Source organism: Triticum urartu, chromosome 7, assembly GCF_003073215.2.
Source record: "Triticum urartu cultivar G1812 chromosome 7, Tu2.1, whole genome shotgun sequence".
In the NCBI taxonomy this organism is placed as follows: domain Eukaryota; kingdom Viridiplantae; phylum Streptophyta; class Magnoliopsida; order Poales; family Poaceae; genus Triticum; species Triticum urartu.
In genome coordinates this window covers 379,813,509-379,838,223 of record NC_053028.1, presented here as the reverse complement: position 1 = coordinate 379,838,223, position 24,715 = coordinate 379,813,509, and positions in this window count along the sequence as shown.

The following is a 24,715-nucleotide window of genomic DNA, read 5'->3' as shown; positions in this document are numbered from 1 at the left end:
GAGGGGGAAATCATCGCCATCGTCATAACCAACGCTCCTCTCATAGGGTGTAATGCCCTCGATGCGGCTACATCTCCTACGTGTCGAAGCACGACTTAGAGGCATAACCGCATTGAAAGCAATGTCGCAAGTAAGGTAATCTTCACAACAACCCATGTAAATAGATAATAGGGGAAAAGGTACATAGTTTGCTTACACTCGCCACGTCACACAAATACATAAATAACATTACAATCATCGAACACACTCATGATCCGACTACGGTACCAAAATAAAAGATCAACCACAACATGCGACACGGTCCCGATCGCCCCAACTGGGCACCACTACTGATCATCAGGGAAAGACACATAGTAACGGCGTGAGTCTTCGACGAACTCCCACTTGAGCTCAAGCGCATCATCTGGAACGGTATCATCGGTCCCTATATCTGGTTTGGAAGTAAACTATGAGCCACGGGGACTCAGCAATCTCGCACCCTCGCGATCAAGACTATTTAAGCTTATAGGTAAGGCAAGGTAATATGTGGAGCTGCAGCAAGCGACTAGCATATATGGTGGCTAACCTGTTCGCAAAAGAGAGCGAGAAAAGAAGGCAAAGCACGAGCAAAGAACTATGATCAAGAAGTGATCCTAGAACAACCTACGTCAAGCATTACTCCAACATCGTGTTCACTGCCCGGACTCCGCCGAGAAGAGACCATCACTTTCCAAGAAGTTGACGTTCACCGGTCTCTGACCAGTTAAGAGGAGTACGACACTTCTTGCCATAGAGAATTTCGAATGGGGCCTTGCCCGAACTTGCTTGAAAACTGTTGTTGTAGGAGAATTCGGCATATGGAAGACAATCTTCCCACTTCATACCGAAAGAGATAACGCAAGCCCTGAGTATATCTTCAAGAATCTGATTGACACGCTCAACTTGACCGCTAGTTTGAGGATGAAAAGCTGTGCTGAAGCGGGATGTTGGTGCCCATGGCCTTCTAAAAAGAATCCCAAAACTTGGAGGTAAAGATGCTGCCACAGTCTGAAGAGATCAACTGTAGAATTCCGTGCAGAGAGACAATCCGAGAGGTATAAAGCTCCGCCAATTGAGCTGCAGTGATAGACTCTTTGATAGGCAGAAAGTGAGCCACTTTAGTGAGTTTGTCGATGACAACGAATATAGCATCATTGCCACGCTTGGACTTTGGAAACCCAGTCACGAAGTCCATCTCAATGTGGTCAAACTTCCATTCTGGAATGGCATGAGGTTGGAGGAGACCCGCCGGTCGTTGGTGTTCTGCCTTCACTCTTCTGCAGACATCACATTCATTTACGAACTGAGCAATCTCGCGCTTCATTCGAGTCCACCAATAAACCTGCTTGAGGTCCTAATACATCTTGGTACTCCCAGGGTGGATGGAGAGGAGTGAATTGTGAGCCTCATTCATAATAACTTTACGAAGGTCACCTTTAGGCACAACAATGCAATCCTCGAAGAAGAGAGTATCCTTGTCATCAAGGCGATAGCACTTGTACTTGGGTTAACTCTTGGCAATCCCAATCTTCACCTTCTTCACCATAGCATCAAGAAGTTGAGCCTCGCGAATCTGATCTTCCAAAGTAGGAGAGACTTGAAGTTTGGCGAGGAAACCTTGAGGAACAACTTGTAGATTGAGTTTGTGGAAAGCTTCACAAAGCTCGGGGTGGTAAGGCTTGATAATCAGACTGTTGCAGTAAGCCTTCCTGCTCAAAGCGTCAGCAATCACATTGGCCTTGCCTGGAGTATACTCAATGCTCGGATTATACTCTTGAATCATTTCGATCCAACGAGTTTGCCTGAGGTTGAGATCAGGCTGAGTGAAGATGTACTTGAGACTCTTGTGGTGAGTGAAGATGTCCACTTTTCTTCCCAATAAGAGATGTCTCCAAGTCAAAAGAGCATGCACAACTGCCGCCAACTCGTGTTCATGAGTGGGGTAGTTCTTCTCATTGGGCTTCAACTGGCGAGAGGTATAAGCCACAACTTTCTTTTCTTGCATCAACACTGCACCAAGACCTTGAAGAGAGGCATCTCAGAAGACCTCGAACGGTTTGGATTCATCAGGAGGAGTCAGAACTGGAGCAATGACCAATTTCTCTTTCAAAGTGTTGAAAGCGCTGTCACATTCCGGAGACCAAACGTACTTGACGTGCTTCTGGAGAAGGTTTGAAAGAGGCTTCGCGATCTTTGAAAAGTTCTCAACGAACCTTCGATAGTAGCTTGCGAGACCAAGGAAGCTGCGGAGTTGCTTCACGTTCTGAGGTGGTTACCAATTCACAATTGCAGACACCTTCTCAGGATTCACCGCTATGCCCTTGGCAGAGATGATATGCCCAAGATAAAGAACCTCATCGAGCCAAAACTCACACTTTGCGAACTTGGCGTAGAACTGATGTTCTCTGAGCTTATCGAGCACCAAACACAAGTGCTTGGCATGATCTTCCTTGTTCTTGGAAAAGACCAGAATGTCATCGAGGTAGACCAAGACAAAGTCATTTGTGTAGGCATTGAAGATGAAGTTCATCACGCGAGAGAAAGTCGGAGGAGCATTGACGAGGCCAAAAGACATGATAGTGTATTCATATGAACCATAGCTTGTTCTGAAAGCCGTCTTGGGAATATGTTGCTCACGGATTCGAATCTGGTGATAGCCCATACGGAGATCAAGCTTGGAGAATACTTGGGCACCTTTGAGTTGTTCGAACAGCTCATTGATGTTGGGAAGTGGGTACTTGTTCTTGATAGTCTTCTTGTTCAATGGACGGTAGTTAACACAGGGTCGGTCCATTCCATCCTTCTTCTTCACAAAAAGAAGTCCACAACCCCACGGAGAAGAACTAGGTTGGATGAGACCCATTCTCTCTTGAATATCGAGTTGCTTCTTCAGCTCTTTCAACTCTTCAGGCCTGAGCTTGAAAGGACGTTTGCAAACAGGTTCCGTGCCAGGCTCAAGATCGATGACGAATTCAACTGGCCGGTGCAGAGGCATTCCTGGAAGCTCTTCTGGAAAGACGTCTTGATATTCGCAAACGACTGGAATTGGAGAGATGGCATCCAGTTCACCCTTCTCATTGAGAGAAAACAGACGGATGGTATCATCACGAGCGGCAAAGACAAACATCCTCAGACGAATGAGTCAATTGAATCTGCCTGGCTGCACAATCAAGATGCGCCTTGTGCTTAGAAAGCCAATCCATTCCGAGAATAAGATCAATATCCGAGTTTCCAAGAACCACCGGAGAGGACAGAAACTTGTAGTCGCCCAACGTGATAGAGACATCGGGAGCAACCAAACTAGAAGTCAAAAGCTTGCCGGGAGAAACAACTTGCATGACTTTGGGCATAACCTCAGTATCAACATTGTGCTTCGATGAAAATGGGAATGACAAGAAAGAATGCGATGCACCAGTGTCAAAAAGTACTTTTGTAGGAACATCGTTAATAGGAAGGTTACCCATGATGACATCTGAAGAGTCCTCTGCCTGAGCTGCATTCATCAAGTTGACCTTGGCGTGCTTGGGGTTATGCTTGACCACAGCTATACTTGCCGGTCTCACAAGAGGAGGAGGAGGGAGACGCCTCTGATTGAAGCATTTGTTGGCATAGTGACCCTTCTGTTGGCACTTGTTGCACGTGACCTCTGAAAGAGGACGGTGATACGGAGCACTCGATCTTGGAGCTTGAGACGAAGTCTTGTTCTGAAAGCCAGGGTTGGGTGGGTGGGAAGATCCACTGCCACCTTTGCTCTTCTGCTGATAAGGCTGACGGAACGGAGGAGGAGGAAGCCAATACTTCTGCTGCTTAGCCACTTGAGTTGAGGAAGAAGGAGTAGCATCTCTGACTCGCTTCTTGGAAGCATCGCACTTCAGTTGAGCAGTCTCTTGCTTCATTGCCATGTTGTAAAACTCATCGTACCTCCTGGGCTAAAAGAGGACAAGAGCTAGCTGGATTTCTTCTCTGAGACCACCCCTGAACTGGTATATCATGCTCTTCTCGTCAGGGACGTCCTGCTTAGCAAAACGGGCGAGCTTCTGAAACATCTTGTTGTACTCATAGACAGACATAGGGCCTTGCTTCAGGTTGCGGAATTCTTCACGCTTTCTTTCAACCACGCTCTGAGGAATATGATGAGCTTTGAAGTCTTGACGGAATTCATCCCAGGTAATCACACGGCCTCCTCTGGAATCTTTGTACTGCTGAAACCATTCTGCAGCTTGGTCTTTGAGTTGGAAGGAAGCGAACTTGACGAAGTCCTCGGGCTTGACATTACTGCACTTGAAATGCTTGCCTATATCCACGAGCCAATCATCAGCGTCTGTTGCCTCAACACAATTGCTAAAGGTCTTTGGATGGTTTGCAAGGAACTGGTTGAGTGTAGCAAAGTGATTCTGATTTGGTGCCCTGGTTCCCTTGGTTGCGCTCTTGAAGAAGTTGCATGATCAGCTGCGTGTTTGCATTGGTAGCAGCCATCACAGCTTGCCATGCCTCTGGAGGTGGAGGTGGTGGTGGCGGATCAGGATTCGGAGTCGTGCGCGTTGGAGGAGCCATCCTGAACAGGTTGACATCCATTAGCACATTGATAGACAAATATTGAAGCTGAACCAAACGGGTTGAAATTGCAACATATAGTCTTCACATCCAAACAAAATGAACGAATGCATTCCAATTGAAACGGTCACATATCCATAAATTGAGAAGCCACTTAGAATTGAGGAAGAAGAAAAAAAACCAACAAGGTAAGGAGCAAGAACGAATACTCGGTAAGGATCACCCAATCTCAAACCAAATATTCGCGCAAGAAGAACTAGATCTACAAGAATTCCCACCTATGAAACTCCCGAACCTTTCCGGTTATGCAATCAGGTGTTGGGGATACAGGGGAAGCATAATATCTCACCCAAATCTAGCAAATCCTACATCCAGCTGTATCCATCCTTCAACACATAACCGAGAAAAACTTCGGAAATCATCTACCTCAACCTTCGAAAAGCATCCGTTATACAAGTTATGGCAATACCCCCGAACTCCCGCCCCAATACTGGGTGGCGTCGAGGTTATCTCACCAACAACTGCATAAAATAGATTTTCGATGTCGGCGAAACTAAACTCAGGTATTCCAGAACTGCAACGATAAATTTGTGACGACAACACCTCGGAGCTCAACTCCCCGGGACACTGCCACAACCCCTAAATGACAGGAGGCACCAAGAACAATGTTCTCGTCAAAAATCGATCAGAACGATTCCAAGATACCCGCGTGATCCTAAATTTTTTTAGTTAAATTTGAGAAGAGAAGAGTCAAAACTCTACGTCAGAATGCCTTACCATAGCGATGAAGGGACTGGGGAGTAAAAAGAATTCCTAAACTCTCCGATATATAATTCCTAAATGACTCAAAATATATTTCTAGACTCAATAACGACAGCTAATTCGATCAAGCAGGGGGCTCCTAAGGTCGGGGAAGGCTGTGATTACCAACTTGTAACGCCCTCGATGCGGCTATATCTCCTACGTGTCGAAGCACGACTTAGAGGCATAACCGCATTGAAAGCAATGCCGCAAGTAAGGTAATCTTCACAACAACCCATGTAAATAGATAATAGGGGAAAAGGTACATAGTTGGCTTACACTCGCCACGTCACACAAATACATAAATAACATTACAATCATCCAATACACTCATGGTCCGACTACGGTACCAAAATAAAAGATCAACCCCAACATGCGACACGGTCCCGATCGCCCCAACTGGGCATCAGTACTGATCATCATGGAAAGACACATAGTAACGGCGTGAGTCTTCGTCGAACTCCCACTTGAGCTCAAGCGCATCATCTGGAACGGTATCATCGGTCCCTGTATCTGGTTTGGAAGTAAACTATGAGCCACGGGGACTCAGCAATCTCGCACCCTCACGATCAAGACTATTTAAGCTTACAGGTAAGGCAATGTAATATGTGGAGCTGCAGCAAGCGAATAGCATATATGGTGGCTAACCTGTTCGCAAAAGAGAGCGAGAAAAGAAGGCAAAGCACGAACGAAGAACTATGATCAAGAAGTGATCCTAGAACAACCTACGTCAAGCATTACTCCAACACCGTGTTCACTTCCCGGACTCCACCGAGAAGAGACCATCACGGCTACACACACAGTTGATTCATTTTAATTAAATTAAGGTTCATGTTATCTACAACCGGACTTTAACAAATTCCCATCTGCCCATAACCGCGGGCACGACTTTCGAAAGTTCAAATCCCTGCACGGGAGTCCCAACTTAGCCCATCACAAGCTCTCACGGTCAACGAACGATAAACCTTCTCCCGAGACATTCCAATCAGACTCGGCATCCCGGTTCTACAAGACATCCTCGACAAGGGTAAAACTAAACCAGCAACACCGCCCGAATGTGCCGACAAATCCTGATAGGAGCTGCACATATCTCGTTCTCAAGGCACACCGGATTGTCCAAGGTTCTGGTAGGCCAGCCCAGAGTTGCTCCTAGTGGCCACCGGCAGCTGACAGGTTGGACCAACACTCAGAGGAGCACTGGACCGGGGGTTTAAATAAAGATGACCCTTGAGTCCGCGGAACCCAAGGGAAAAAGAGGCTAGGTGGCGAATGGTAAAACCAAAGTTGGGCATTGCTGGAAGAGTTTTATTCAAGGCGAACTGTCAAGGGGTTCCCATTAGCACCCAACCGCATAAGGAACGCAAAATCCGGGACATAACACCGATATGACAGAAACTTGGGCGGCAAGAGTGGAACAAAACACTAGGCAAAAGGCCGAGCCTTCCACCCTTTACCAAGTATATAGACGCATTAAGATAACAAGATAATATAGTGATATCCCAAAAATAAACAATGTTCCAACAAAGAACGATCCCCAATCTTCACCTGCAACTAGCAACACTATAACATAGCCAATCAACGGTTTGCTAGGACATGGTGGGTTAGAGGTTTGACAAGACAATTTGGGAGGCATGATAAGAAAGTGGTAGGTATCGTAGCATAGGCATAGCAAAAGAGCGAGCATCTAGCAAGCAAAGATAGAAGTGATTTCGAGGGTATGATCATCTTGCCTGCAAAGTTGTCAGAGTTGACTTGATCCTCGTAAGCAAACTCAACGGGCTCCTCGTTAGCGAACTTGTCTCTCGGCTCTACCCAACCAAGACAAACAAGCAAAAGGAACACAATCAACCACGTGCAATGCTCGAACAATATGATGCAAACATGGTATGCTATGCGGGATGCGATATGTGATGCATATGCAAGATTTGACAAGGAATTATTGAACCTGGCCTCCACATGGAAATACAAGCGTGCCACTGGAAAGGTGAGGTGATTTCGGTTGAAATCAATATAAAGATCACTGGAATCGGATGCACGGTTTGGAAATGGCAAGCAAAACAAATATGGCACCGGTCTGCGATAAACAGCAAGTAGCCACCTAAATGCATCAAGATAAATATGCTACAACACTTAAACATGACAACAAAATACATGGCAGGAATCCACTCATGATTCTTGACAAAAGATGAACACTGAGCTATGGCCAATTCATCCAATAACAGGTTCAAACAAGCATGGCAAAAATTCAAATGATAAACAGGTTTCAGACTTTGTGAAATTAACAGAAGTCTGGAATTTAACATCAGCTAGCACACTTTGGAGCATGAAAACTATATTCTACAGGAACTTAACATGGCAAATCAAGGCATGGCATGGAGCTACTCAAAGCACTTAACAAAAGTCCCTTAGTGACCTTGAGCCAAAAGGTATCAGAAAATACAATTGCAAGCATGTGAACATGGCAAAAACATAAACAGATTCAGACTTGGTGAAAAACTGGAGCATGCAAATCTGTTAGCGAGTAGGCATGTTCACGAGCTCGATGCACTCGCTACAGAGCATGGCATGACAAACTAAGTATACACCCAACAAGAATACATATCATAGAAGCTAGACATGGCAAGAACAACAACATAGCATGTACAGATCAATGGCAACATCCTCGGCAAAATCGCTAACAAGTCAACAATCTGAGAGGATTCACGAAATAACAAAAGTAGAGCTCGGTTGACTCAAGCTAGGATGCTCCATAATTGCAAACAAAGACATGGATGGATAGAGCACCACAATATTAACAAATCTTCCTTACTGATCATCCTCAAAAGAGGCACGGATCACTAGGAAACAACATGAACATATGGCATAATGACAAAAACAGAACAAGGACTTGGAGAAATCCTAAGTCCCTGAAATCAGCATTAACGAATGCACTACTTTGCAAGCTTGTGCTAGTCACCACACATGTCACAAAAATACAAGGTAAGCACCTCTGTAAAGATGGCATGGCTTATAACAAAACTCATGTAGAACTCAGGAGCATATCATGCACACATTAATCATGGCAAAAATGACAAATAGCTATTTGATGCAGCAGATCTGGCAATTATCTCATATAGCTCTCTTCCAACAGCATTTCGGGCATCAAGATGAGCTCTAATGAAAATTATGCAATGATATAAAATGACATACTCTCTAAGACGAACATTTTGATATGCTACACGCGCAAATCGGAGCTACAGATGCGGATTTACGGCATGATGAAAAATGCAAAATAACTAGGGTTTCAGGGGAAAGTCAACCCTAGCGGATCTCAGATCCAAATCGGCACGGACTTCGAGGCACTCGCCAGAGTTCCTATTCCCCGAAGTTGTGGTCGCGGTGGCCGGAGCTTTGAGGGGGCGGAGGAGAGGCCGGGGTGGAGAGGAGCTCGCCGGACGGCGAGGTGGCCGCGGTGGAGCGGGGAGGCTGACGTCGTCGTCGGACGGCAAGGAAGCTCGCTGAAGTGCGGCTCCCGCCGGCGAGAGGAAGGGCGCCGGGCGGAGGAAGGCAGCGGCCGGGCGCCACGGAGGAGGAAGACGGAGGCGCGCGGGCCGGGCACCTCTGGCCCGGGCGGCTCGCGGGGAGGGCCGGCCTCGGGCCCGGCGGGCTTTGGCGGCGGCGGGTGGCGGGGAGACACGTGGAAGGCGGCGACAGGTCGGGCGGTGGCGGGCGGACGTGTCCGGTCCGATCCGGACGCGTCCGGCGGCGGGAGGAGGACGAAAGCTAGGGTTTGGGGTGGAAGATCCGAAAATTTTAGGGAGGAGCTATATTTATAGGTAGGAGGGGCTAGGAGAGTCCAAATGAGGTGCGGTTTTCGGCCACGCGATCGTGATCAAACGCTCTAGATGATGGAAGGGTCTTTGGTGGGTTTTGGGCCACTTTGGAAGGGTGTTGGGATGCAACACACACGAGGCCTACTCGGTCCCTCGGTTAACCGTTGGAGTATCAAACGAAGTCCAAATGGTACGAAACTTGACAGGCGGTCTACCGGTAGTAAACCAAGACCGCTTGGCAAGTGTCGGTCCAATCCGGAAATGTTTAACCCCCACACACGAAAAGAGGTAGAAAGGACCACCGGAGGAGATAGGAGCGCCGGAATGCAAAACGGACAACGGGGAAAATGCTCAGATGCATGAGACGAACATGTATGCAAATGCAAAGCACATGATGACATGATATGAGATGCATGACAAAAGCAACAACACACGGAGACAAAAACCCGAACCCGAGGAAATAAAATAACTTAGCGCCGGAAACGGCAAGAGTTGGAGTACATATAAGGTAAATTACATCCGGGGTGTTACAACACTCCACCACTACGAAAGGATCTCGTCCCAAGATCTAGGATTGGAAAAACGCCGGGTACTCAGAACGGAGGTGATCCTCGCGTTCCCAGGTAGCTTCACGGTTGGAATGGTGTGACCACTTGACTTTGAGGAATTTGATTGACTTATTGCGAGTCTTGCGTTCAGTCTCTTCAAGAATAGCCATGGGGTGCTCAAGATAAGAAAGGTCTTCTTGGAGATCAATGTCTTCGAAGTTGACGGTGCGGTCAGGGATCTTGAAGCACTTGCGGAGCTGAGAGACATGGAACACGTCGTGCACATTTGCAAAGTTTGAAGGAAGCTCGAGTTGATAGGCGAGATCGCCTCTCTTGCTGACGATCTTGAAAGGGCCCACGTATCTAGGGCCAAGCTTCCCTTTGATACCGAAGCGACGAGTACCTTTCATTTAAGAGACGCGGAGGTAAACATGGTCTCCGATCTCAAAAGTCAAATCACAATGCTTACTATCATAGTAGCTCTTCTGACGCGATTGCACTGCTTTGAGGTTATCACGAATGACCTTGCACATTTCCTCTGCCTCTGTGATCAAGTCATTTCCAAGAAGTTGACGTTCACCGGTCTCTAACCAGTTAAGAGCAGTACAACACTTCTTGCCATAGAGAATTTTGAATGAGGCCTTGCCCGAACTTGCTTGAAAACTGTTGTTGTAGGAGAATTCGGCATATGGAAGACAATCTTCCCACTTCATACCGAAAGAGATAACGCAAGCCCTGAGCATATCTTCAAGAATCTGATTGACACGCTCAACTTGACCGCTAGTTTGAGGATGAAAAGCTGTGCTGAAGCGGATGTTGGTGCCCATGGCTTTCTGAAAAGAATCCCAAAACTTGGAGGTAAAGATGCTGCCACAGTCTTAAGAGATCAACTGTGGAATGCCGTGCAGAGAGACAATCCGAGAGGTATAAAGCTCCGCCAATTGAGCTACAGTGATAGACTCTTCGATAGGCAGAAAGTGAGCCACTTTAGTGAGTTTGTCGATGACAACGAATATAGCATCATTGCCACGCTTGGACTTTGGAAACCCAGTCACAAATTCCATCTCAATGTGGTCAAACTTCCATTCTGGAATGGCAAGAGGTTGGAGGAGACCCGCTGGTCATTGGTGTTCTGCCTTGACTCGTCTGCAGACATCACATTCATTCACGAACTAAGCAATATCGCGCTTCATTCGAGTCCACCAATAAGCTTGCTTGAGGTCCTGATACATCTTCGTACTCCCAGGGTGGATGGAGAGGAGTGAATTGTGAGCCTCATTCATAATAACTTTACGAAGGTCACCTTTAGGCACAACAATGCGATCCTCGAAGAAGAGAGTATCCTTGTCATCAAGGCGATAGCACTTGTACTTGGGTTGACTCTTGGCAATCCCAATCTTCACCTTCTTCACCATAGCATCAAGAAGGTGAGCCTCGCGAATCTGATCTTCCAAAGTAGGAGAGACTTGAAGGTTGGTGAGGAAACCTTGAGGAACAACTTGCAGATTGAGTTTGCAGAAAGCTTCACAAAGCTCGGGTTGGTAAGGCTTGATAATTAGACTGTTGTAGTAAGCCTTCCTGCTCAAAGCGTCAGCAATCACATTGGCCTTGCCTGGAGTATACTCAATGCTCAGATTATACTCTTGAATCATTTCGACCCAACGAGTCTGCCTGAGGTTGAGATTAGGCTCAGTGAAGATGTACTTGAGACTCTTGTGGTCAGTGAAGATGTCCACTTTTCTTCCCAATAAGAGATGTCTCCAGGTCAAAAGAGCATGCACAACTGCCGCCAACTCGAGGTCATGAGTGGGGTAGTTCTTCTCGTTGGGCTTCAACTGGCGAGAGGTATAAGCCACAACTTTCTTTTCTTGCATCAACACTGCACCAAGACCTTGAAGAGAGGCATCACAGAAGACCTCGAACGGTTTGGATTCATCAGGAGGAGTCAGAACTGGAGCAATGACCAATTTCTATTTCAAAGTGTTGAAAGCGATGTCACATTCCGGGGACCAAACGTACTTGACTTGCTTCTGGAGAAGGTTTGAAAGAGGCTTCGTGATCTTTGAAAAGTTCTCAGCGAACCTTCGACAGTAGCTTGCGATACCAAGGAAGCTGCGGAGTTGCTTCACGTTCTGAGGTGGTTCCCAATTCACAATTGCAGGCACCTTCTCAGGATTCACCGCTATGCCCTTGGCAGAGATGATATGCCCAAGATAAAGAATCTCATCGAGCCAAAACTCGCACTTTGAGAACTTGGCGTAGAACTGATGTTCTCTGAGCTTATCGAGCACCAAACACAAGTGCTTGGCATGATCTTCCTTGTTCTTGGAAAAGACCAGAATGTCATAGAGGTAGACCAAGACAAAGTCATTTGTCTAGGCGTTGAAGATGAAGTTCATCACGCGAGAGAAAGTCGGAGGAGCGTTGACGAGGCCAAAAGACATGACAGTGTATTCATATGAACCATAGCTTGTTCTGAAAGCCGTCTTGGGAATATGTTGCTCACGGATTCGAATCTGGTGATAGCCCATACGGAGATCAAGCTTGGAGAATACCTGGGCACCTTTGAGTTGTTCGAACAGCTCATTGATGTTGGGAAGTGGGTGCTTGTTCTTGATAGTCTTCTTGTTCAATGGACGGCAGTCAACACAGAGTCGGTCCGTTCCATCCTTCTTCTTCACAAAAAGAACTCCACAACCCCACGGAGAAGAACTAGGTCGGATGAGACCCATTCTCTCTTGAATATCGAGTTGCTTCTTCAGATCCTTCAACTCTTCAGGTCCGAGCTTGTAAGGACATTTGCAAACAGGTTCAATGCCAGGCTCAAGATCGATGACGAATTCAACTGGCTAGTGCGGAGGCATTCCTGGAAGCTCTTCTGGAAAGACGTCTTGATATTCGCAAACGACTGGAATTGGAGAGATGGCATCTAGTTCACCCTTCTCATTGAGAGAAAACAGACGGATGGTATCATCACAAGCGGCAAAGACAATTACATCCTCAAACGAATGAGTCAATTGAATCTGCCTGGCTGCACAATCAAAATGCGCCTTGTGCTTAGAAAGCCAATCCATTCCGAGAATAAGATCAATATCCGAGTTTCCAAGAACCACTGAAGAGGACAGAAACTTGTAGTCGCCCAACGTGATAGAGATATCGGGGGCAACCAAACTAGAAGTCAAAAGCTTGCCGGGAGAAACAACTTGCATGACTTTGGGCATAACCTTAGTATCAACATTGTGCTTCGATGCAAATGGGAATGACAAGAAAGAATGCGATGCACCAGTGTCAAAAAGTACTTTTGCAGGAACATCGTTAACAGGAAGGTTACCCATGATGACATCTGAAGAGTCCTCTGCCTGAGCTGCATTCATCAAGTTGACCTTGGCGTGCTTGGGGTTATGCTTGACCACAGTTGTACTTGCCGATATCACAATAGGAGGAGGAGGGAGACGCCTCTGATTGAAGCATTTTGTTGGCATAGTGACCCTTCTGTTGGCACTTGTTGCACGTGACCTCTGAAAGCGGACTGTGATACGGAGCACTCGATCTTGGAGCTTGAGACGAAGTCTTGTTCTGAAAGCCAGGGTTGGGTGGGTGGGAAGATCCACTGCCACCTTTGCTCTTCTGCTGATAAGGCTGACGGAACGGAGGAGGAGGAAGCCAATACTTCTGCTGCTTAGCCACTTGAGTTGAGGAAGAAGGAGTAGCATCTCTGACTTGCTTCTTGGAAGCATCGCACTTCAGTTGAGCAGTCTCTTGCTTCATTGCCATGTTATAAAACTCATCGTACCTCCTGGTCTCAAAGAGGACAAGAGCTAGCTGGATTTCTTCTCTGAGACCACCCCTGAATTGGTATATCATGCTCTTCTCGTCAGGGACGTCCTGCTTAGCAAAACGGGCGAGCTTCTGAAACATCTTGTTGTACTCATAGACAGACATAGAGCCTTGCTTCAGGTTGCGGAATTCCTCACGCTTGCTTTCAACCACGCTCTAAGGAATATGATGAGCTTTGAAGTCTTGACGGAATTCATCCCAGGTAATCACACGGCCTCCTCTGGAATCTTTGTACTGCTGAAACCATTCTGCAGCTTGGTCTTTGAATTGGAAGGAATCGAACTTGACGAAGTCCTCGGGCTTGACGTTACTGCACTTGAAATGCTTGCCTATGTCCACGACCAATCATCAGCGTCTGTTGCCTCAACACAATTGCTGAAGGTCTTTGGCTGGTTAGCAAGGAACTGGTTGAGTGTAGCAAAGTGATTCTGATTTGGTGCCCTGGTTCCCTTGGTTGCGCTCTTGAAGAAGTTGCATGATCAGCTGCGTGTTTGCATTGGTAGCGGCCATCACAGCTTGCCATGCCTCTGGAGGTGGAGGTGGTGGTGGCGGATCAGGATTCGGAGTCGTGCGCGTTGGAGGAGCCATCCTGAACAGGTTGACATCCATTAGCACATTGATAGACAAATATTGAAGCTGAACCAAACGGGTTGAAATTGCAACATATAGTCTTCACATCCGAACAAAATGAACGAATGCATTCCAATTGAAATGGCCACATATACATAAATTGAGAAGCCACTTAGAATTAAGGAAGAAGAAAAAAAACCAACAAGGTACGGAGCAAGAACGAATACTCGGTAAGGATCACCCAATCTCAAACCAAATATTCGCGCAAGAAGAACTAGATCTACAAGAATTCCCACCTATGAAACTCCCGAACCTTTCCGGTTATGCAATCAGGTGTTGGGGATACAAGGGAAGCATAATATCTCACCCAAATCTAGCAAATCCTACATCCAGCTGTATCCATCCTTCAACACATAACCGAGAAAAACTTCGGAAATCGTCTACCTCAACCTTCGAAAAGCATCCGTTATACCAGTTATGGCAATACTCCCGAACTCCCGCCCAAGTACTGGGTGGTGTCGAGGTTATCTCACCAACAACTGCATAAAAGAGATTTTCGATGTTGGCGAAACAAAACTCAGGTATTCCAGAACTGCAACGATAAAATTGTGACGACAACACCTCGGAGCTCAACACCCCGGGACACTGCCACAACCCCTAAATGAAAGGAGGCACCAAGAACAATGTTCTCGTCACAAATCGATCGGAACGATTCCAAGATACCCGCGTGATCCTAATTTTTTTTAGTGAAATTTGAGAAGAGAAGAGTCAAAACTCTACGTCAGGATGCCTTACCAGAGCGATGAAGGGACTGGGGAGTAAAAAGAATTCCTAAACTCTCCGATATATAATTCCTAAATGACTCAGAACATTTTTCTAGAATCAACAACGACAGCTAATTCGATCAAGCAGGGGGCTCCTAAGGTCGGGGAAGGCTCTGATTACCAACTTGTAACGCCCTCGATGCGGGTATATCTCCTACGTGTCGAAGCACGACTTAGAGGCATAACCGCATTGAAAGCAATGTAGCAAGTAAGGTAATCATCACAACAACCCATGTAAATAGATAATAGGGGAAAAGGTACATAGTTGGCTTACACTCGCCACGTCACACAAATACACAAATAACATTACAATCATCAAATACACTCATGGTCCGACTACGGTACCAAAATAAAAGATCAACCCCAACATGCGACACGGTCCCGATCGCCCCAACTGGGCATCAGTACTGATCATCATGGAAAGACACATAGTAACGGCGTGAGTCTTCGTCGAACTCCCACTTGAGCTCAAGCGCATCATCTGGAACGGTATCATCGGTCCCTGTATCTGGTTTGGAAGTAAACTATGAGCCACGGGGACTCAGCAATCTCGCACCCTCACGATCAAGACTATTTAAGCTTACAGGTAAGGCAAGGTAATATGTGGAGCTGTAGCAAGCGAATAGCATATATGGTGGCTAACCTGTTCGCAAAAGAGAGCGAGAAAAGAAGGCAAAGCACGAACGAAGAACTATGATCAAGAAGTGATCCTAGAACAACCTACGTCAAGCATTACTCCAACACCGTGTTCACTTCCCGGACTCCACCGAGAAGAGACCATCACGGCTACACACACAGTTGATTCATTTTAATTAAATTAAGGTTCATGTTATCTACAACCGGACTTTAACAAATTCCCATCTGCCCATAACCGCGGGCACGACTTTCGAAAGTTCAAATCCCTGCACGGGAGTCCCAACTTAGCCCATCACAAGCTCTCACGGTCAACGAACGATAAACCTTCTCCCGAGACATTCCAATCAGACTCGGCATCCCGGTTCTACAAGACATCCTCGACAAGGGTAAAACTAAACCAGCAACACCGCCCGAATGTGCCGACAAATCCTGATAGGAGCTGCACATATCTCGTTCTCAAGGCACACCGGATTGTCCAAGGTTCTGGTAGGCCAGCCCAGAGTTGCTCCTAGTGGCCACCGGCAGCTGACAGGTTGGACCAACACTCAGAGGAGCACTGGACCGGGGGTTTAAATAAAGATGACCCTTGAGTCCGCGGAACCCAAGGGAAAAAGAGGCTAGGTGGCGAATGGTAAAACCAAAGTTGGGCATTGCTGGAAGAGTTTTATTCAAGGCGAACTGTCAAGGGGTTCCCATTAGCACCCAACCGCATAAGGAACGCAAAATCCGGGACATAACACCGATATGACAGAAACTTGGGCGGCAAGAGTGGAACAAAACACTAGGCAAAAGGCCGAGCCTTCCACCCTTTACCAAGTATATAGATGCATTAAGATAACAAGATAATATAGTGATATCCCAAAAATAAACAATGTTCCAACAAGGAACGATCTCCAATCTTCACCTGCAACAAGCAACGCTATAAGAGGGGCTGAGCAAAGCGGTAACATAGCCAATCTACGGTTTGCTAGGACATGGTGGGTTAGAGGTTTGACATGGCAATTTGGGAGGCATGATAAGCAAGTGGTAGTTATCGTAGCATAGGCATAGCAAAAGAGCGAGCATCTAGCAAGCAAAGATAGAAGTGATTTCGAGGGTATGATCATCTTGCCTGCAAAGTTGTCAGAGTTGACTTGATCCTCGTAAGCAAACTCAACGGGCTCCTCGTTAGCGAAATAGTCTCCCGGCTCTACCCAAACAAGGCAAACAAGCAAAAGGAACACAATCAACCACGTGCAAAGCTCGAACAACATGATGCAAACATGGTATGCTATGCGGGATGCGATATGTGATGCATATGCAAGATTTGACAAGGAATGATTGAACCTGGCTTCCACATGGAAATACAAGAGTGCCACTGGAAAGGTGAGGTGATTTCGGTTGAAATCAACATAAAGATCACCGGAATCGGATGCACGGTTTGGAAATGGCAAGCAAAACAAATATGGAACCGGTCTGCGATAAACAACAAGTAGCCACCTAAATGCATCAAGATAAATATGCTACAACACTCAAACATGACAACAAAATACATGGCAGGGATCCACTCATGATTCTTGACAAAAGATGAACACTGAGCTATGGCCAATTCATCCAATAACAGGTTCAAACAAGCATGGCAAAAATTCAAATGATAAACAGGTTTCAGACTTTGTGAAATTAACAGAAGTCTGGAATTTAACATCAGCTAGCACACTTTGGAGCATGAAAACTATATTCTACAGGAACTTAACATGGCAAAGCAAGGCATGGCATGGAGCTACTCAAAGCACTTAACAAAAGTCCCTTAGTGACCTTGAGCCAAAAGGGATCAGAAAATACAATTGCAAGCATGTGAACATGGCAAAAACATAATCAGATTACAGACTTAGTGGAAAACTAGAACATGCAAATCTGTTAGCGAGTAGGCATGTTCACGAACTCGATGCACTCGCTACAGAGCATGGCATGACAAACTAAGTATACACCCAACAAGAATACATATCATAGAAGATAGACATGACAAGAACTACAAAATATCATGCACGGATCAATGGCAACATCCTCGGCAAAATCGCTAACAAGTCAACAATCTGCGAGGATTCACAAAATAGCAAAAGTAGAGCTCGATTGACTCAAGCTAGGATGCTCCATAATTGCAAACAAAGACATGGATGGATAGAGCACCAAAATATTAACAAATCATCCTTACTGATCATCCTCAAAAGAGGCACGGATCACTAGGAAACAACATGAACATATGGCATAATGACAAAAACAAAACAAGGACTTGGAGAAATCCTAAGTCCCTGAAATCAGCATTAACGAATGCACTACTTTGCAAGCTTGTGCTAGTCACCACACATGTCACAAAAATACAAGGTAAGCACCTCTGTAAAGATGGCATGGCATATAACAAAACTCATGTAGAGCTCAGGAGCATATCATGCACACATTAATCATAGCAAAAATGATAAATAGCTATTTGATGCAGCAGCTCTGACAATTATCTCATATAGCTCTCTTCCAACAGCATTTCGGGCATCAAGATGAGCTCTAATGAAAATGATACAATGATATGAAATGATATACTCTCTGAGACAAACATTTTGATATGCTACACGCACAAATCGGAGCTACGGATGCGGAGTTACGGCATGATGAAAAATGCAAAATAACTAGGGTTTCGGGGGAAAGTCAACCTAGCGGATCTCAGATCCAAATCGGCTCGGACTTCGAGGCACTCGCTGGAGTTCCTGTTCGCCGGAGTTGTGGTCACGGTGGCCGGAGCTTCGAGGGGGCGGAGGAGAGGCCGGGGTGGAGAGGAGCTCGCCAGACGGCGAGGTGGCCGCGGTGGAGCGGGGAGGCGGCGGACGTCGTCGTCGGACGGCGAGGAAGCTCGCCGGAGTGCGGCTCCCGCCGGCGAGAGGAGGGGCGCCGGGCGGAGGAAGGCGGTGGACGGGCGCCGCGGAGGAGGAAGACGGAGGCGCGCGGGCAGGACGCCTCTGGCCCGGGCGGTTCGAGGGGAGGGCCGGCCTCGGGCCCGGCGGGCTTTGGCAGCGGCGGGTGGCGGGGAGACACGTGGCAGGCGGCGACAGGTCGGGCGGTGGCGGGCGGACGTGTCCGGTCCGATCCGGACGCGTCTGGCAGCGGGAGGAGGACGAAAGCTAGGGTTTGGGGTGGAAGATCCGAAAATTTCGGGAAGGAGCTATATTTATAGGTAGGAGGGGCTAGGAGAGTCCAAATGAGGTGCGGTTTTCGGCCACGCGATCGTGATCAAATGCTCTAGATGATGGAAGGGTCTTTTGTGGGTTTTGGGCCACTTTGGAAGGCTGTTCGGCTGCAACACACACGAGGCCTACTCGGTCCCTCGGTTAACCGTTGGAGTATCAAACGAAGTCCAAATGGTACAAAACTTGACAGGCGGTCTACCGGTAGTAAACCAAGACCGCTTGGCAAGTCTCGGTGCAATCCGGAAATGTTTAACACCCACACACGAAAAGAGGTAGAAAGGACCACCGGAGGAGATAGGAGCGCCGGAATGCAAAACGGACAACAGGGAAAATGCTCGGATGCATGAGACGAACACGTATGCAAATGCAAAGCACATGATGACATGATATGAGATGCATGACAAAAGCAACAACACACGGAGACAAAAACCCGAACCCGAGGAAATAAAATAACTTAGCGCCGGAAACGGCAAGAGTTGGAGTACATATATGGTAAATTACATCCGGGGTGTTACAACACTCCACCACTACGAAAGGATCTCGTCCCAAGATCTAGGATTGGAAACACGCCGGGTACTCAGAACGGAGGTGATCCTCGCGTTCCCAGGTTGCTTCATGGTCGGAATGGTGTGACCACTTGACTTTGAGGAATTTGATTGACTTATTGCGAGTCTTGCGTTCAGTCTCTTCAAGAATAGCCACGGGGTGCTCACGATAAGAAAGGTCTTCTTGGAGATCAATGTCTTCGAAGTTGACGGTGCGGTCAGGGGTCTTGAAGCACTTGCGGAGCTGAGAGACATGGAACACGTCGTGCACGTTTTCAAAGTTTGAAGGAAGCCCGAGTTGATAGGCGAGATGGCCTCTCTTGCTGACGATCTTGAAAGGGCCCACGTATCTAGGGACAAGCTTCCCTTTGATACCGAAGCGACGAGTACCTTTCATTGAAGAGACGCGGAGGTAAACATGGTCTCCGATCTCGAAAGTCAAATCACAATGCTTACTATCATAGTAGCTCTTCTGACACGATTGCACTGCTTTGAGGTTATCACGAATGACCTTGCACATTTCCTCTGCCTCTGTGATCAAGTCATTTCCAAGAAGTTGATGTTCACCGGTCTCTGACCAGTTAAGAGGAGTACGGCACTTCTTGCCATAGAGAATTTCAAATGGGGCCTTGCCCGAACTTGCTTGAAAACTGTTGTTGTAGGAGAATTCGGCATATGGAAGACAATCTTCCCACTTCATACCGAAAGAGATAACGCAAGCCCTGAGCATATCTTCAAGAATCTGATTGACACGCTCAACTTGATCGCTAGTTTGAGGATGAAAAGCTGTGCTGAAGCGGATGTTGGTGCCCATGGCCTTCTAAAAAGAATCCCAAAACTTGGAGGTAAAGATGATGCCACGGTCTGAAGAGATCAACTGTGGAATGCCGTGCAGAGAGACAATCCGAGAGGTATAAAGCTCCGCCAATTGAGCTGCAATGATAGACTCTTTGATAGGCAGAAAGTGAGCCACTTTAGTGAGTTTGTCGATGACAACGAATATAGTATCATTGCCACGCTTGGACTTTGGAAACCCAGTCACGAAGTCCATCTCAATGTGGTCAAACTTCCATTCTGGAATGGCAAGAGGTTGGAGGAGACCCGCTGGTCGTTGGTGTTCTGCCTTGACTCTTCTGCAGACATCACATTCATTCACGAACTGAGCAATCCCGCGCTTCATTCGAGTGCACCAATAAACCTTCTTGAGGTCCTAATACATCTTCGTACTCCCAGGGCGGATGGAGAGGAGTGAATTGTGAGCCTCATTCATAATAACTTTACGAAGGTCACCTTTAGGCACAACAATGCGATCCTGAAGAAGAGAGTATCCTTGTCATCAAGGCGATAGCACTTGTACTTGGGTTGACTCTTGGCAATCCCAATCTTCACCTTCTTCACCATAGCATCAAGAAGTTGAGCCTCGCGAATCTGATCTTCCAAAGTAGGAGAGACTTGAAGGTTGGCGAGGAAACCTTGAGGAACAACTTGCGGATTGAGTTTGCGGAAAGCTTCACAAAGCTCGGGTTGGTAAGGCTTGATAATCAGACTGTTGCAGTAAGCCTTCCTGCTCAAAGCGTCAGCAATCACATTGGCCTTGCCTGGAGTATACTCAATGCTCGGATTATACTCTTGAATTATTTCGACCCAACGAGTCTGCCTGAGGTTGAGATTAGGCTGAGTGAAGATGTACTTGAGACTCTTGTGGTCAGTGAAGATGTCCACTTTTCTTCCCAATAAGAGATGTCTCCAAGTAAAAAGAACATGCACAACTGCCGCCAACTCGAGGTCATGAGTGGGGTAGTTCTTCTCGTTGGGCTTCAACTGGCGAGAGGTATAAGCCACAACTTTCTTTTCTTGCATCAACACTGCACCAAGACCTTGAAGAGAGGCATCGCAGAAGACCTCGAATGGTTTGGATTCATCAGGAGGAGTCAGAACTGGAGCAATGACCAATTTCTCTTTCAAAGTGTTGAAAGCGATGTCACATTCCGGGGACCAAACGTACTTGACGTGCTTCCGGAGAAGGTTTGAATGAAAGAGGCTTCGTGATCTTTGAAAAGTTCTCAACGAACCTTCGACAGTAGCTTGCGAGACCAAGGAAGCTGCGGAGTTGCTTCATGTTCTGAGGTGGTTCCCAATTCACAATTGCAGGCACCTTCTCAGGATTCACCGCTATGCCCTTGGCAGAGATGATATGCCCAAGATAAAGAACCTCATCGAGCCAAAACTCGCACTTTGAGAACTTGGCGTAGAACTGATGTTCTCTGAGCTTATCGAGCACCAAACACAAGTGCTTGGCATGATCTTCCTTGTTCTTGGAAAAGACCAGAATGTCATAGAGGTAGACCAAGACAAAGTCATTTGTCTAGGCGTTGAAGATGAAGTTCATCACGCGAGATAAAGTCGGAGGAGCGTTGACGAGGCCAAAATACATGACAGTGTATTCATATGAACCATAGCTTGTTCTGAAAGCCGTCTTGGGAATATGTTGCTCACGGATTCGAATCTGGTGATAGCCCATATGGAGATCAAGCTTGGAGAATACTTGGGCACCTTTGAGTTGTTCGAACAGCTCATTGATGTTGGGAAGTGGGTGCTTGTTCTTGACAGTCTTCTTGTTCAATGGATGGTAGTCAACAGAGAGTCGGTCCGTTCCATCCTTCTTCTTCACAAAAAGAACTCCACAACCCCACGGAGAAGAACTACATCGGATGAGACCCATTCTCTCTTGAATATCAAGTTGCTTCTTCAGCTCTATCAACTCTTCAGGTCCGAGCTTGTAAGGACGTTTGCAAACAGGTTCCGTGCCAGGCTCAAGATCGATGACTAATTCAACTGGCCGGTGCGGAGGCATTCCTGGAAGCTCTTCTGGAAAGACGTCTTGATATTCGCAAACGACTGGAATTGGAGAGATGGCATCCAGTTCACCCTTCTCATTGAGAGAAAACAGACGGATGGTATCATCACGAGCGGCAAACATCCTCAGACGAATGAGTCAATTGAATTTACCTGGCTGCACAATCAAGATGCGCCTTGTTCTTAGAGAGCTAATCCATTCCGAGAATAAGATCAATATCCGAGTTTCCAAGAACCACCGGAGAGGACAGAAACTTGTAGTCGCCCAACGTGATAGAGACATCGGGAGCAACCAAACTAGAAGTCAAAAGCTTGCCGGGAGAAACAACTTGCATGACTTTGGGCATAACCTCACTATCAACATTGTGCTTCGATGCAAATGGGAATGACAAGAAAGAATGCGATGCACCAGTGTCAAAAAGTACTTTTGCAGGAACATCGTTAACAGGAAGGTTACCCATGATGACATTTGAAGAGTCCTCTGCCTGAGCTGCATTCATCAAGTTGCACGGGGTTATGCTTGACCACAGCTGTACTTGCCGATCTCACAAGAGGAGGAGGAGGGAGACGCCTCTGATTGAAGCATTTGTTGGCATAGTGACCCTTCTGTTGGCACTTGTTGCACGTGACCTCTGAAAGCGGTCGGTGATATGGAGCACTCGATCTTGGAGCTTGAGACGAAGTCTTGTTCTGAAAGCCAGGGTTGGGTGGGTGGGAAGATCCACTGCCACCTTTGCTCTTCTGCTGATAAGGCTGACGGAACGGAGGAGGAGAAAGCCAATACTTCTGCTGCTTAGCCACTTGAGTTGAGGAAGAAGGAGTAGCATCTCTGACTCGCTTCTTGGAAGCATCGCACTTCAGTTGAGCAGTCTCTTGCTTCATTGCCATGTTGTAAAACTCATCGTACCTCCTGGGCTCAAAGAGGACAAGAGCTATCTAGATTTCTTCTCTGAGACCACCCCTGGACTGGTATATCAAGCTCTTCTCGTCAGGGACGTCCTGCTTAGCAAAACAGGCGAGCTTCTGAAACATCTTGTTGTACTCATAGACAGACATAGAGCCTTGCTTCAGGTTGCGGAATTCCTCACGCTCGCTTTCAACCATGCTCTGAGGAATATGATCAGCTTTGAAGTCTTGACGGAATTCATCCCAGGTAATCACACGGCCTCCTCTGGAATCTTTGTACTGCTGAAACCATTCTGTAGCTTGGTCTTTGAGTTGGAAGGAAGCGAACTTGACGAAGTCCTCAGGCTTGACGTTACTGCACTTGAAATGCTTGCCTATGTCCATGAGCCAATCATCAGCGTCTGTTGCCTCAACACAATTGCTGAAGGTCTTTGGCTGGATAGCAAGGAACTGGTTGAGTGTAGCAAAGTGATTCTGATTTGTTGCCCTGGTTCCCTTGGTTGCGCTCTCGAAAAAGTTACATGATCACCTGCGTGTTTGCATTGGTAGCGGCCATCATAGCTTGCCATGCCTCTAGAGGTGGAGGTGGTGGTGGCGGATCAGGATTCGGAGTCGTGCGCGTTGGAGGAGCCATCCTGAACAGGTTGACATCCATTAGCACATTGATAGACAAATATTCAAGCTGAACCAAACGGGTTGAAATTGCAACATATAGTCTTCACATCCGAACAAAATGAACGAATGCATTCCAATTGAAATGGTCACATAACCATAAATTGAGAAGCCACTTAGAATTGAGGAAGAAGAAAAAAACCAACAAGGTACAGAGCAAGAACGAATACTCGGTAAGGATCACTCAATCTCAAACCAAATATTCGCGGAAGAAGAACTAGATCTACAAGAATTCCCACCTATGAAACTCCCGAACCTTTCCGGTTATGCAATCAGGTGTTGGGGATACAGGGGAAGCATAATATCTCACCCAAATCTAGCAAATCCTACATCCAGCTATATCCATCCTTCAACACATAACCGAGAAAAACTTCGGAAATCATCTACCTCAACCTTCGAAAAGCATCCGTTATACAAGTTACGGCAATACTCCCGAACTCCCGCCCCAATACTGGGTGGCGTCGAGGTTATCTCACCAACAACTGCATAAAAGAGATTTTCGATGTCGGCAAAACTAAACTCAGGTATTCCAGAACTGCAACGATAAAATTGTGACGACAACACCTCGGAGCTCAACTCCCAGGGACACTGCCACAACCCCTAAATGACAGGAGGCACCAAGAACAATGTTCTCGTCACAAATCGATCGGAACGATTCCAAGATACCTGCGTGATCCTAAATTTTTTTTAGTGAAATTTGACAAGAGAAGAGTCAAAACTCTACGTCAGGATGCCTTACCAGAGCGATGAAGGGACTGGGGAGTAAAAAGAATTCCTAAACTCTCTGATATATAATTCCTAAATGACTCAAAACATTTTTCTAGACTCAACAATGACAGCTAATTCGATCAAGCAGGGGGGCTCCTAAGGTCGGGGAAGGCTCTGATTACCAACTTGTAACGCCCTCGATGCGGCTATATCTCC